Source organism: Sinocyclocheilus anshuiensis, unplaced genomic scaffold (genome assembly GCF_001515605.1).
Source record: "Sinocyclocheilus anshuiensis isolate Anshui unplaced genomic scaffold, SAMN03320099.WGS_v1.1 scaffold2872, whole genome shotgun sequence".
Classification (NCBI taxonomy): Eukaryota; Metazoa; Chordata; class Actinopteri; order Cypriniformes; family Cyprinidae; genus Sinocyclocheilus; species Sinocyclocheilus anshuiensis.
In genome coordinates, this window is record NW_015560619.1 from 4,604 (window position 1) to 17,470 (window position 12,867).

At 39.0% G+C, this 12,867-nt stretch overlaps 1 pseudogene; it reads right to left on the reverse strand.

The window, feature by feature from the left end:
• Positions 1-1,456: 1,456 nt before the first annotated feature.
• LOC107681839 (myosin heavy chain, fast skeletal muscle-like) lies at positions 1,457-12,503 on the reverse strand (annotated as a pseudogene).
• Between the last annotated feature and the right edge of the window lie 364 nt (positions 12,504-12,867).

Sequence of the window (12,867 nt, forward strand, 5' to 3'; positions counted from 1 at the left end):
ATCTTTTTCTTCCACACTTTTTTCTTCCATTCAACTTTCTGTTAACATGCTTGGATAGAGCACTCTGTGAACAGCCAGCTTCTTTGGCAATTAATGTTTGTGGCTTACCCTCCTTGTGAAGGGTGTCAATGATTGTCTTCTGGATAACTGTCAGATCAGCAGTCTTCCCCATGATTGTGTAGCCTAGTGAACCAAACTGAGAGACCATTTTGAAGGCTCAGGAAACCTTTGCAGGTGTTATCTACCTTTGCAAAATATTCTAATTTGTTGAGATAGTGAATTGGTGTTTTTTTGTTAAATGTGAGCCAAAATCATCACAATTAAAAGAACCAAAGACTTAAACTACTTCAGTCTGTGTGCATTGAATTTATTTAATACACGAGTTTCACAATTTGAGTTGAATTACTGAAATAAATGAACTTTTCCATGACATTCTAATTTATTGAGATGCACCTGTACGTTTGTGTTTCATTGATTTTTTCCTCTGCTTTTAACTGGGTTAAGCCCCATATTTTGGCAAGGACACTTACCAACAATATTCATATAGACTTAAACATTGTGTTTTGGTTGGTGGATTTTTTAACTAACAGATCCCAAGAGTATGTGTTAATGGTGTGTTGTCCAATGCATTGTTGTCTTCTTCTGGTGAAGGATTATAAATATTTATTGACTGTATTTGATGATAAACAAAAATTAGAGGCAAACACTTACATAATGGCAAAGCTCTTCAATGTATTTTCTGAGGAAACTTCCAACTTTTCATATGGGTGTTTCTTTTATGAACATTTTTTACACCTGTTTTATTAAACTTGTCTTAAGTTTTTCCCATATTTGTTGGTATGGCAATCTGAATGTAAAGAATTGAAGTTGAACAGTATAGTTAAAATGTGCAGAAAGATAGTGGGGACCAAATTTATGAACATATGGTGACCAGGAAGGGCCATTTAGTCTTTTCCGATGTCGCCCACCCATTGTGTACTGAATTTCAACTGCTTCCCTTAGGCCGGAGATTTAAACTCCCTTTGTGCAAATCAAATAGATCTAAGAATTACTTTATGCCTGCTGCAATCATGTTTTTAAATGACTTCTTATAAATGTGTGTTATTTTGTGTGTGTTGTGTTGCTGTGTATGTATGTAGTGTTGTGTACATGAAGAATTGCCTTTAAGGATAATAAAGTTAAGTAAGTTTAATTTACTTTTAATAAACTTTTGTTTTGCATGAGTGGAGGACACCTTTATGAACAAGCTTTTTACATTATTGACAAAGCTATTATGTGTATTAAAATGTTAGAATATTTCAGTATTTAAGTGATAATGTCATTTAAAAAAATGAATTAATTAATTTATTTGAGAATAAAATTGCTCTAAAGATCACTCCAAAACAAATGTCTAGTGAGCACAGATTTATTTAAAAAGGAATATTACATGTAAATACAAATCTACTGAACAATCATATTATATGACTTCAGTAGAGGCTTCCATCAGGTTTAAGGGTTTCACTCTTCTTTGGCCTGAGACAAAAAAATGACATACAGAAGTCATGTAAATACTCAGTACATTTTTCAAGCATAAGCTGAATACTGTATGTTTCTTCTCAGTAAATGCAAGAAAGCATTTTCTTTACTGAGTAAAGATTCTGCTATTATGCAACTTACCTTTCCAGCATCACGGCTCTTGGCTCTGAGCTTGTTGACTTGAGACTCAGAAATGTCAGCACGCTCCTCAGCCTCCTCCAGCTCATGCTGCACCTTCCTCAACTTGGACAGATGAGCATGGGCTTGTTCCTCCTAAAGAGTAACATTTTTAGTATGTTTGTTAACTAAGCTGTGGAACATCAGTGATACTGCTCCAGTAAATAAATTACTAATTATTATACTATTATAATGTTCAGATTTATGTAACATACCGCCTCCTCAGCCTGCCTCTTGTACGCTTTGACCTTCAGCTGCAGCTTATCAACCAGATCCTGAAGTCTGTTGATGTTCTTCTTATCCTCCTCAGTCTACAAACAATAAAAAAAATATTTCATAGATTTGTATGGCTAAACCTATGGATATGGTCAGGTATGATCATACCTGATAAGACAGCTCTTTCACTCTCCTCTCATATTTGCGAACACCCTTAACAGCATCAGCTCCACGTCTCTGTTCTGCTTCAACTTCAGCCTCAAGCTCACGAACCTTTGATAGCACATAAATAATTTCATACAAGTGTACAACTGAGTAGTTATCGCCTGGTTACTACTTTTGGAACTTGAGATGGTGCTTTAATTTTAGGAATAAGTGTAAGCAACATCTTCAAGAGATTTTATCCTAAAATTATATTTTATATAAAAAAATCCTTTAAAAATATTTACTCTGCTCTCCAACTTCTGGAGTTGTTTCTTTCCTCCCTTCATGGCCAGATTCTCAGCCTCATCCAGACAGTGCTGCAGGTCCTTCACTGTGACCTCCAGATTCTTCTTCATCCTCTCAAGGTGAGCACTGGTGTCCTGCTCCTTCTTGAGTTCCTCTGCCATCATTGCAGCCTTTTGCAGTAATATAGATATATATTAGATTGACATTTTTAAGTACACAAATGTTTTGTGAATCATTAGGCAGCTACTGTTTCTCACATCAGTGATGGCCTTCTTGGCCTTCTCCTCTGCATTTCTGGCTTCCTGTACAGTGTCGTCAACTTCACTCTGGATCTGAACAAGGTCAGCCTCAAGCTTCTTCTTGGTGTTCAGAAGACTTGTGTTCTGCAATATGGAAAGCATCAGTATGAACATTTTAAACAATGCTCTCAATTTCCTTAATTTCATTGTAAAAAAACAATATGCCATTACCTGAGAGTGCAGCAGCCCAACACGCTCACTGGCATCCACCAGTTCTTGTTCAGTCACTTTGCGGCCTCTCTCTGTCTGCTCCAGAGCAGCTCTCAGCTCCTCAATCTCAGCTTGCATCAGATTGTTTCTGTGCTCCACCATTGCCACCTGCTCCTTCATGTCTTCCTGTCCTCTCAGAGCATCGTCAAGGTGCAGTTGGGCATCCTGAGCATAACAATAGCATTACAGTAAACTTTTGATGTGCTTTTTGTTGGCCTTTCACTTACCATAGTTTTGATTATACAAACATATTTATCCACCCCAAAGCCAAAGAGAAGCCATATACCTTGAGTTGTCCCTGAACATTCCTGAGCTGTTTCTGGGCCTGGCGATTGGCATGGCTCAGCTGAATCTCCATCTCATTAAGGTCTCCCTCCATCTTCTTCTTGATTCTCAGGGCATCGTTCCTGCTCCTGACCTCAGAGTCCAGAGTGCTCTGCATGGATTCAGTGACTCTCTGGCTGTTCCTCTTGATCTGCTCCATCTCCTCATCCTTCTCTGCAAGCTTCCTGTCAGTCTCACCCTTGACCTGGTTAAGCTCAAGCTGGACACGGAGAATCTTGGACTCCTCATGCTCCAGGGTTCCCTATGAAAAATAAAAACAACATTTACATTTCAGATTGAAAATATGCATTGACAACACAGTATAATGCTTCTAGCAAGAATGACATATTAAACTCAGGATACTCACTTCAGCTTCCTCCAGGGCGGTCTGAATCTCAGCCTTCTCAGTCTCCACTGCCTTCTTGGCCTTTTCCAGCTCATGGATGCTCTTACCAGTCTCACCTAACTGCTCTGTCAGATCTGAAATCTCCTCTACAAGTTAGAAAATATTAATCAACATAAATATACTGTGAATCACTACAGATTTAACACTGCAAAACACTGATTTAAATCATGAATTTAGTAATGTCATTCTTACGCTGCAGATTCTTGTTCTCTCTCTTGAGGGTCTCCAGCTGATCCAGAGTCTCCTCATAGGAGTTCTTCATCTTGAACAGCTCAGTGCTGAGTGAACAAACCTCTTTCTGGGCACCTTCCAGCTCTGCCTGACCTTCCTCATATTTCTGCTTCCATTCTGACAGGACCTTTGGTGAAGATATTTCAAGGTCAAGTTTATTTATAACATCTTCAACAAAGCCCATTTTAGCAATGATTTAGGAAGAGAATATCATATAATGATACATTTTTTTTACCTTGTCAAAATTCCTCTGCTTCTTGTCAGGGTTGGCAGCCAAAGCATTGGCTCTCTCCACATCAATCATGAGGTCCTCCACCTCACCCTGGAGTCTCTGTTTGGTCTTCTCCAGAGAGGCACATTTGGAGTTCACAGCCTCAATTTGTTCTTCTGCCTCTTGCAGACGCTGAGCCAACTTCTTCCTACAATGAATTTGTAAACATCAGTTTACCTGAAAGCCTTTCCCATATGAACACATAGTAATCAGCTCTTGTGATGTTCATACTTGGACTCTTCAAGCTCCTCAGTGCGCTGATGGCGTCAGTTTCATATTTGGTTCTCCACTGAGCAACTTCACTGTTGGCCTTTGACATTCCCCGCTGCAGCTCAGCCTTTGCCTCCTGCTCTTCCTCAAACTGCTCACGGAGAAGGTCACAGTCATGACGAGCTGATTGCACAGCATGGGCCAGTGCGCTCTTAGCCTAGAAGAGAAAGTCACATAATATTAGCTTTATTGCTTAGTAGTCAAAATGATGTGTTTGTTTTGACTATGCTATGTTACCTTAACCTCCTCTTCAATCTGCCTCTTAAGCTCTTCAATTTGCTGAGTGAAAGCTTGTTTGCCTCTGGAGAGCTGAGAAACCAGAGCCTCCTTCTCCTCCAGCTGACGGCCAAACTCACCTGTGTAAATTTAGACTCACTTTGTCAGATTGTGTTAATGTCTCCAACAGTTAATATCAAAACAAACTATATAAAAGCAAAATTTCAATTTATGCTTTCTCTAATAATACTTTGCCAGATATTCAGTGCTGAATAATGTTAATACACCATTCTCAATTACTATTGAAGTACTATTAATTTCTTCGTGATTGCTTTTGGTTACCATTTTCAGTTTGAAGTCTCGCTCTTTGAGCACTTAGGTCATTTATCTGACGAAGGTTCTCATCATTCTTAGACTTTATTTCACTAAGTTGGTCCTCAAGTGTGCGGCACATTTTCTCAAGATTGGCCTAAAAATGCAAAAGTCATTAGATGTTTGAAAAACTTCAAGACATGTTCTATATTATTTAGGCATAAAATTCCCAACCTTTGCTTTGGCAACAGCCTCCATGTTGCTGGAGAGATCATCAATCTCCATTTTGTATTCATTCTTCTCTTTCTCAAGCTTCTGCTTGACACGCTGGAGGTTGTCGATTTGCTCTCCCAGCTCAGCCACAGTGTCTGCCTGCTTCTTACGGAGGGCAGCAGCTGTAGCTTCATGCTGGAGGGTGGACTCTTCAAGATCACGACGCAGCTTCTGGAATTCAGCTTCACGCTTCTTATTCATTTCGATCTGAGCAGCAGTGGCTCCTCCAGCCTCCTCAAGCCTCTCACTGATCTCCTCAAGTTCCCTGGAGAGATCAGCTCTCTGCTTCTCAACCTTGGCACGAGCAGCACGCTCAGCCTCAATCTCTTCCTCCAGTTCCTCAATGCGAGCCTACAGTGGCAAGTAGTTAATCAGAATTTTTAGTGATCTGGATTTGATCAAAATCTCTCAATCTCTCAATTTCACACCTGAAGCTCCTTGATCTTCTTCTGGAGTTGAGCACCCAGAGATTGTTCATCTTCAATCTTGCCGAGCAGCTGGCTTGTTTCAAAAACTTTCCTGTGGGTGTTCAATAATGAGTAATTTTTTAAACAATAACACATAAAAAAAAGTTTTCATTAAAAGATTTCATGCTTTAATTACTTTTTAATTTTCTCCTCAGATTGCTGTTTGTCATTTTCTAGATCCATGATGGACTCTTGGGCTAATTTCAGATCTCCTTCAAGCTTTCTCTTTGCTCTCTCAAGATCAATGCGGAGCTTCTTCTCTTGTTCAAGGGAACCCTCAAGCTATTGGACAGTGATATATAAAATATTTTCAGGGTAAAAAAAACAGGTAATTTAATGAATTCATGACATGTTTAGTTAATAACTCACATAATCAACTTGCTGCTCAAGCTTTGTCTTGGATTTGGTCAGGGTGTTGACTTTGTCCTCCTCTGCCTGGAGATCATCCAAGGTCTGCTGATGTGCCTCTTGGAGAGCTTTCTTCTCCTTCGTAAGTTTGGCAATGCTCTCATCCTGAGCTGCCATTTCCTCAGTCAAGTTCTTGACCTGTGTGATTTTTTTGTTCCAAATGAGCTTGTTTCTTTTTTACAATACATAGTCTACATCATCATATAAAACAGAAATTAAATCTAATCTTAAACCAACTTAATCTCCAACCTTGTTCTCAGTGGCATGTTTCTCTTTTTCCACTTTAGCCAAGGTGAGCTCCAGGTCATCAATGTCTTTCTTCAGCTCAGAGCACTCATCCTCCAGCTTCCTCTTCTTGGCTGTCAGTTCAGCATTGATTTCTTCCTCATCGTCCAGTCTCTCAGTTGTCTCTTTGAGTTTAGCTTCAAGCTGGATTTTGCTCTTGATCAGACCCTCACACCTCTCCTCAGCATATGAGAGATTTTCAGATTCCTGTTAGGAAAATAGATTGCTATTTCTTTGGAAACCACTTTGTTCCATTTTAATGGAGATAAAAATCAGTTAATTCAATTAGGTAAACTCACAGATGCTACTTGCAGCTGCAGATCATTTTTCTCTTGTAGCAGTGCCACCATCTTCTCTTCAAGCTCCTTCTTTTTGGCTTCAGCCTTGGCAAGATCTTCTTTGCATTTTGCAAAGTCCTCTTTCATGGTTGCTAGCTCCTTCTCAGTCTCAGCACTCTTCAGCAGGGGCTTAATCTTGTAGTAAACCTTCATCCATGGCCAGTGTTTGACATTCATGAATGAGCGGATGTTGTATTGGATTGTGTAAATGGACTCCCTAAGAATAATTAATTATTAAATGCTATAATCATCATTATTTACCATTCACACAGGTATTATTGATATTATCTTTATTCATGACATTCCTCACCTCCTCTCCATCATCTTCACAAACTCCCTCCTCATCAGGTAACCACGGCAGACAGCCTGAGTCATTGTGACCAGAGCAGCCAGTTTCTCATCACGCATCTCCTCAAGAGTACCCAGAAGACCAGCTTTGAAGAACACCTGAATTCACAACAAATCAAAAGATATTGATTTAAACAGAATGAGCATAAAAATAGATCATGATCATTGAATGTTTTAAATGCTGTAAAGCAAAATATGAACCTTTGTGTGTCCAAATCTGTACTGGTCGTGATCAACGTCGATGGATCCCAGGAGTTTCTCAGCAGCTTTCTTGTTGTCAATAAACTGTCCCTCTGGGATTACACTTGCATTCAGTACCTTGTATCTGTTGAAGATCAATCAAAATGCTTCATATCCTCTAATTAAAAGCTTCATACAGTAAATGGTGTTTTCATGTGGTCCCATTTACCTCTGCTTGTAGTCACCATAGAGGATTCTGCTGTGGAAGCCCTTTCTGCAGATTCTGATGCCCTCCAGCACACCGTTACACCTCAGCTGGTGGATAACCAGGTGGTTCTCCATGAGACCTATAAAGAACAGTTTAGATTATGAGCTTGGTAAATTGACATTATCATTATTATAAATATTACTTTTAAAATATTGTTAATGTCAAAATATCTGTAAGCCCTTTATAACTTTACCTGGAGTCTTGGACTCATTGGGAATTAGACAACGCACGAAGTGAGGGTGAGTGCTCCTCAAGTTGGTCATGAGCTTGCCCAAGTTCTCCTGTTTAATCATGAATTGTTACAGCTTTCTTAGTCACATTGTCTGACTTGTTGATATATAATTTATCCGACTTAGAGTCAAGCAAGCTTATGTACAGTAACTGCTTTCAAATGCATCATTCACATTTGGTCTCAAACAAAGACATACTCTAAACTGTGAAGACAGTCTGCATGGAACCACCCTTCTTCTTGCCTCCCTTCTTGCCACCACCAGTCTCTATTCAGATAAAGATACAAATGAACACATATAAATGCAAAAACAAGAAAAAAAGAGCAAAACTGAATCCAAGGTTGGTTAAATTAATGTCCATAATTGTATTAGTACCTTTTTTTTTCCTAATTACCCTCAACAACAGGTGGGTAGATAGTAGCCAGCAGTTTGACAGAAGACTTCTGGTACAGCTGCAGGACAGACTCGTTCAGTGGATCCTTGTTCTTGTCCAACCAGCCAGAAAATGTTGTAGTCCACAGTTCCAGCGTAGTGGACATGGAGAAGTGGGCCTCAGCCTTGCCTTTGACAGGCTTTGGTTTCTGGAAAGCATTGCACTTGCCAAGATGCTGATCATACAGTTTGTTCTTGAAGGAAGTGTCTGTAGCCTTGGGGAACATGCACTCCTCTTCAAGGATGGAGAAGATACCCATGGGCTGTTTATAAAAGAATGTTGTTTATTATTAAAAATGTATACTTTTGAAAATGAAAAAAAATGGAAATTAATAAGTTCATAAACCAGTAAAAACTTTCTCAATGAGCGCAATGCAAGCAGCCAAGTCCATGCCAAAGTCAATGAACTCCCAAACAATGCCCTCCTTCTTGTACTCCTCTTGTTCCAGCACAAACATGTGGTGGTTGAAAAACTGTTGCAGTTTCTCGTTAGTGAAGTTGATGCACAGCTGTTCCATGCTGTTGAACTGGAGGAAGAAACAGGATCATTTACTGATGGCTGAATGTGACTATATTTGCCATAAAGAGAGATAAACATAAAATATTCTTACATCAAAGATCTCAAAGCCAGCAATATCCAGCACACCAATGAAGAAATTTCTTTGTTGTTTTGTGTCCAACATCTGGTTGATACGAATGACCATCCACAAGAACATCCTCTCATAGATAGATTTGGACAAGGCGCTAACAGAGTTGTACACCTGCAAGAATAGAGTGAATTTTTAATAAAAACTTTCTGATTTGCAATAATTAGTCAAATTTAATCATGATTTTCAGACTGAACACAAAGAGATGCTGGAAATATGTTACTACATACCTGCGGCACAGTCTGGCCTTTGGTCACAAACTCATTTCCGACTTTTACTCTGGGGTAGCACAAAGCCTTCAGCATATCAGCAGAATTCAAACCCAGAAGGTAGGCGATTTTGTCAGCCTCTGCAATTTGAAAGGGTACAAAACATCCATACATTTCTTGCCTTGAAAACTAATCAGTGCTTTTGATTCTCTCAAGCAAAGCACTGCACGTAATCACACACATTAGTACTATTTAGTCTCACCCTCATTGCCATCAGGCTCAGCCTGCTCCTCACGCTGCTTCTGCTTGAACTTCATGTTACCATGATGAAGCACAGCTCCAGTGAACTTGTAGATGCCCATCTTCTCCTCAGCAGTGAAGCCCAGAATGTCAATAGCAGTCTGGAAATTTCAGAAAAGAACAAGCTCTATGGTCAGCCATATTTATATTGAATTTGTTATTTAAAAAAACAGCATTGACTCACATCAGTAGCAACCAGCTCCTCTTTATCATCAATGCTTGCCACTGTGATCTGACCCTGACTGCACATGGGGAAGTCGTAGGGGTTGGTGGTGATGAGCGTCATTTCTGTAAAATACACAGAGCATTTATGAAAGAGTATTATCTGGTATTGTCCGAGTATTTACAATATTATCTGGCATCAAAACATAGAATCAAATATGTCCATCTACCAATCAGCTCAGGCTTATGGTTGGTCATCATCTGGTAGAAGATGTGGTAGCCTCTCTCATCTGGAAGCTGGAATGTCACTCTAGACTTCTCCAGCAGATCTGTTGAGAGAATGCACTTGAGTCACAATCATCTGAAGCGTGACAGACAAATGTGCAGGATGGATAAATTAAATTAAATCATGTCCACCTACATGTCTCAATATCAGCACTGGCCAGTTTTCCTGATGTGCCAAAGTGAATTCTGATGAATTTACCCTGTTTTAAACAAAATAAGATGACACATGAATAAGAACATCCTCTCATAGATAGATTTGGACAAGGCGCTAACAGAGTTGTACACCTGCAAGAATAGAGTGAATTTTTAATAAAAACTTTCTGATTTGCAATAATTAGTCAAATTTAATCATGATTTTCAGACTGAACACAAAGAGATGCTGGAAATATGTTACTACATACCTGCGGCACAGTCTGGCCTTTGGTCACAAACTCATTTCCGACTTTTACTCTGGGGTAGCACAAAGCCTTCAGCATATCAGCAGAATTCAAACCCAGAAGGTAGGCGATTTTGTCAGCCTCTGCAATTTGAAAGGGTACAAAACATCCATACATTTCTTGCCTTGAAAACTAATCAGTGCTTTTGATTCTCTCAAGCAAAGCACTGCACGTAATCACACACATTAGTACTATTTAGTCTCACCCTCATTGCCATCAGGCTCAGCCTGCTCCTCACGCTGCTTCTGCTTGAACTTCATGTTACCATGATGAAGCACAGCTCCAGTGAACTTGTAGATGCCCATCTTCTCCTCAGCAGTGAAGCCCAGAATGTCAATAGCAGTCTGGAAATTTCAGAAAAGAACAAGCTCTATGGTCAGCCATATTTATATTGAATTTGTTATTTAAAAAAACAGCATTGACTCACATCAGTAGCAACCAGCTCCTCTTTATCATCAATGCTTGCCACTGTGATCTGACCCTGACTGCACATGGGGAAGTCGTAGGGGTTGGTGGTGATGAGCGTCATTTCTGTAAAATACACAGAGCATTTATGAAAGAGTATTATCTGGTATTGTCCGAGTATTTACAATATTATCTGGCATCAAAACATAGAATCAAATATGTCCATCTACCAATCAGCTCAGGCTTATGGTTGGTCATCATCTGGTAGAAGATGTGGTAGCCTCTCTCATCTGGAAGCTGGAATGTCACTCTAGACTTCTCCAGCAGATCTGTTGAGAGAATGCACTTGAGTCACAATCATCTGAAGCGTGACAGACAAATGTGCAGGATGGATAAATTAAATTAAATCATGTCCACCTACATGTCTCAATATCAGCACTGGCCAGTTTTCCTGATGTGCCAAAGTGAATTCTGATGAATTTACCCTGTTTTAAACAAAATAAGATGACACATGAATAATAGTAATGATAATAGTTTTATAGAAATCTTTGAATATGAAAATCCAACACAACCAACGAACTGATCAAATAGACTGAAATAAAAAGTGGTGAACTTACAAAACGAGAGGAGTTGTCATTTCTCACAGTCTTGGCATTACCATAAGCCTCAAGCAGAGGGTTGGCAGCAATAATCTGATCCTCAAGAGAGCCCTGCATTTGGTTGAAGGGTATTTTATTATTATTATTATTATTATTAGTATTAGTATTATTACTATTAGTATTAGTATCTAAGTATACATATATATTTTACATAGTCTCATACCTGCATTTTACCAGCAGACTGCTCTTTCTTCTTGTCACCATGAACTGCAACTGTGGCAAAGTACTGGATGACACGTTTGGTGTTCACAGTCTTTCCAGCACCAGATTCTCCACTGGTTTATTAAAGATGAGAAGACAAACATTGATAAAATATATACACTTTTCAGAAGACAGAAGTATACAGTATATTTATATTTTATTTTGTATATATCTCCATATATATATATATATTTTTTAATATATTTGCCATATATCTGATTTATACTTGCATCTGTAAATGAAATGAAAATACATACGTAATCAGGACAGACTGGTTTTCTCTATCTGTTGATTGCAATGTGTACAATTTCTGGTAAATCTTTCTTTTATATACAGCAATATTTAATTAAATCTATAGAATTAACTTCCGTAAGGTCTTACCAGTCAGCATGAACTGATAGGCGTTGTCAGAGACAGAGAAGATGTGGGGTGGGGCCTCCATACGCTTCTTGCCTCTGTAGGCAGCCACCACTTCTGCATCATACACTGGGAGCCACTTGTAGGGGTTCACAGTAGCACAAAACAGCCCAGAGTAGGTCTGAAATGAGCAGAGAAGTTGTCAGATTGCAACAACACTGACAAAATATACTTAAATGCTGTTTTACTTTGCTTCAGAACTTACGTAGATCATCCATGCGGCATAACGCTCTTTGAGGTTATACAGCACAGAGGGTTCATTGAGATGGGTCATCATGGCCATGTCCTCAATCTTGTCAAACTTGGGAGGATTCATTGGATGGACATCATCCTCCTTTGCAACTCTCTCCTATAAATTTGGTCCATTAAATATAGCAGAAAATAAATTAAATATGTCATAAATTTATGCACAGAGTCTATGCATCTAGTTGAAATGTTGAAAATGTACCTCCTTAGTGTCATTCACAATAACAGTGACTTTGCCACCGTCTTTGCTCTTGATTGTTCCCTTGATGTACAGCTCTTTATCATCAACCACATAGCAGGCAGACTTGGCATCAAATGGTTTGCTCTGAGCCTCGATTCTCTCCTTCTCAGGCTTACGGAGGAAAATGGCAGCCTTGCCATAAACGGCCATCTCTGCGTCCGTACTCATGCTGGCGGTTTACTAAAATTTAGAGAAAAAATTACTATTGGTGATCAAGTATACAGTCCACATAAAGAATTCACAGAGGGTCTCATGTAGGTCAGGTCTTTATAGATTTATACAGTATTAAAAGGTGAAGAAGCCTATTAAAATAATAAAAAAGTGAACCTTAATTGATGGTGTGCCTCATTAGATCTGCTGCACAAGATGCATTTTGCTGATACATTTTAATACATAAATATAAATTGCATAAACACAAATGAAACAGAAATGATGTTATCACTTTTATTTATGTGTACCACTGTGTACATACACTATGTGTAAAATGTGTCCCTAGTCCCACTTAAAATCTGCCATTGGACATGTGTAATAC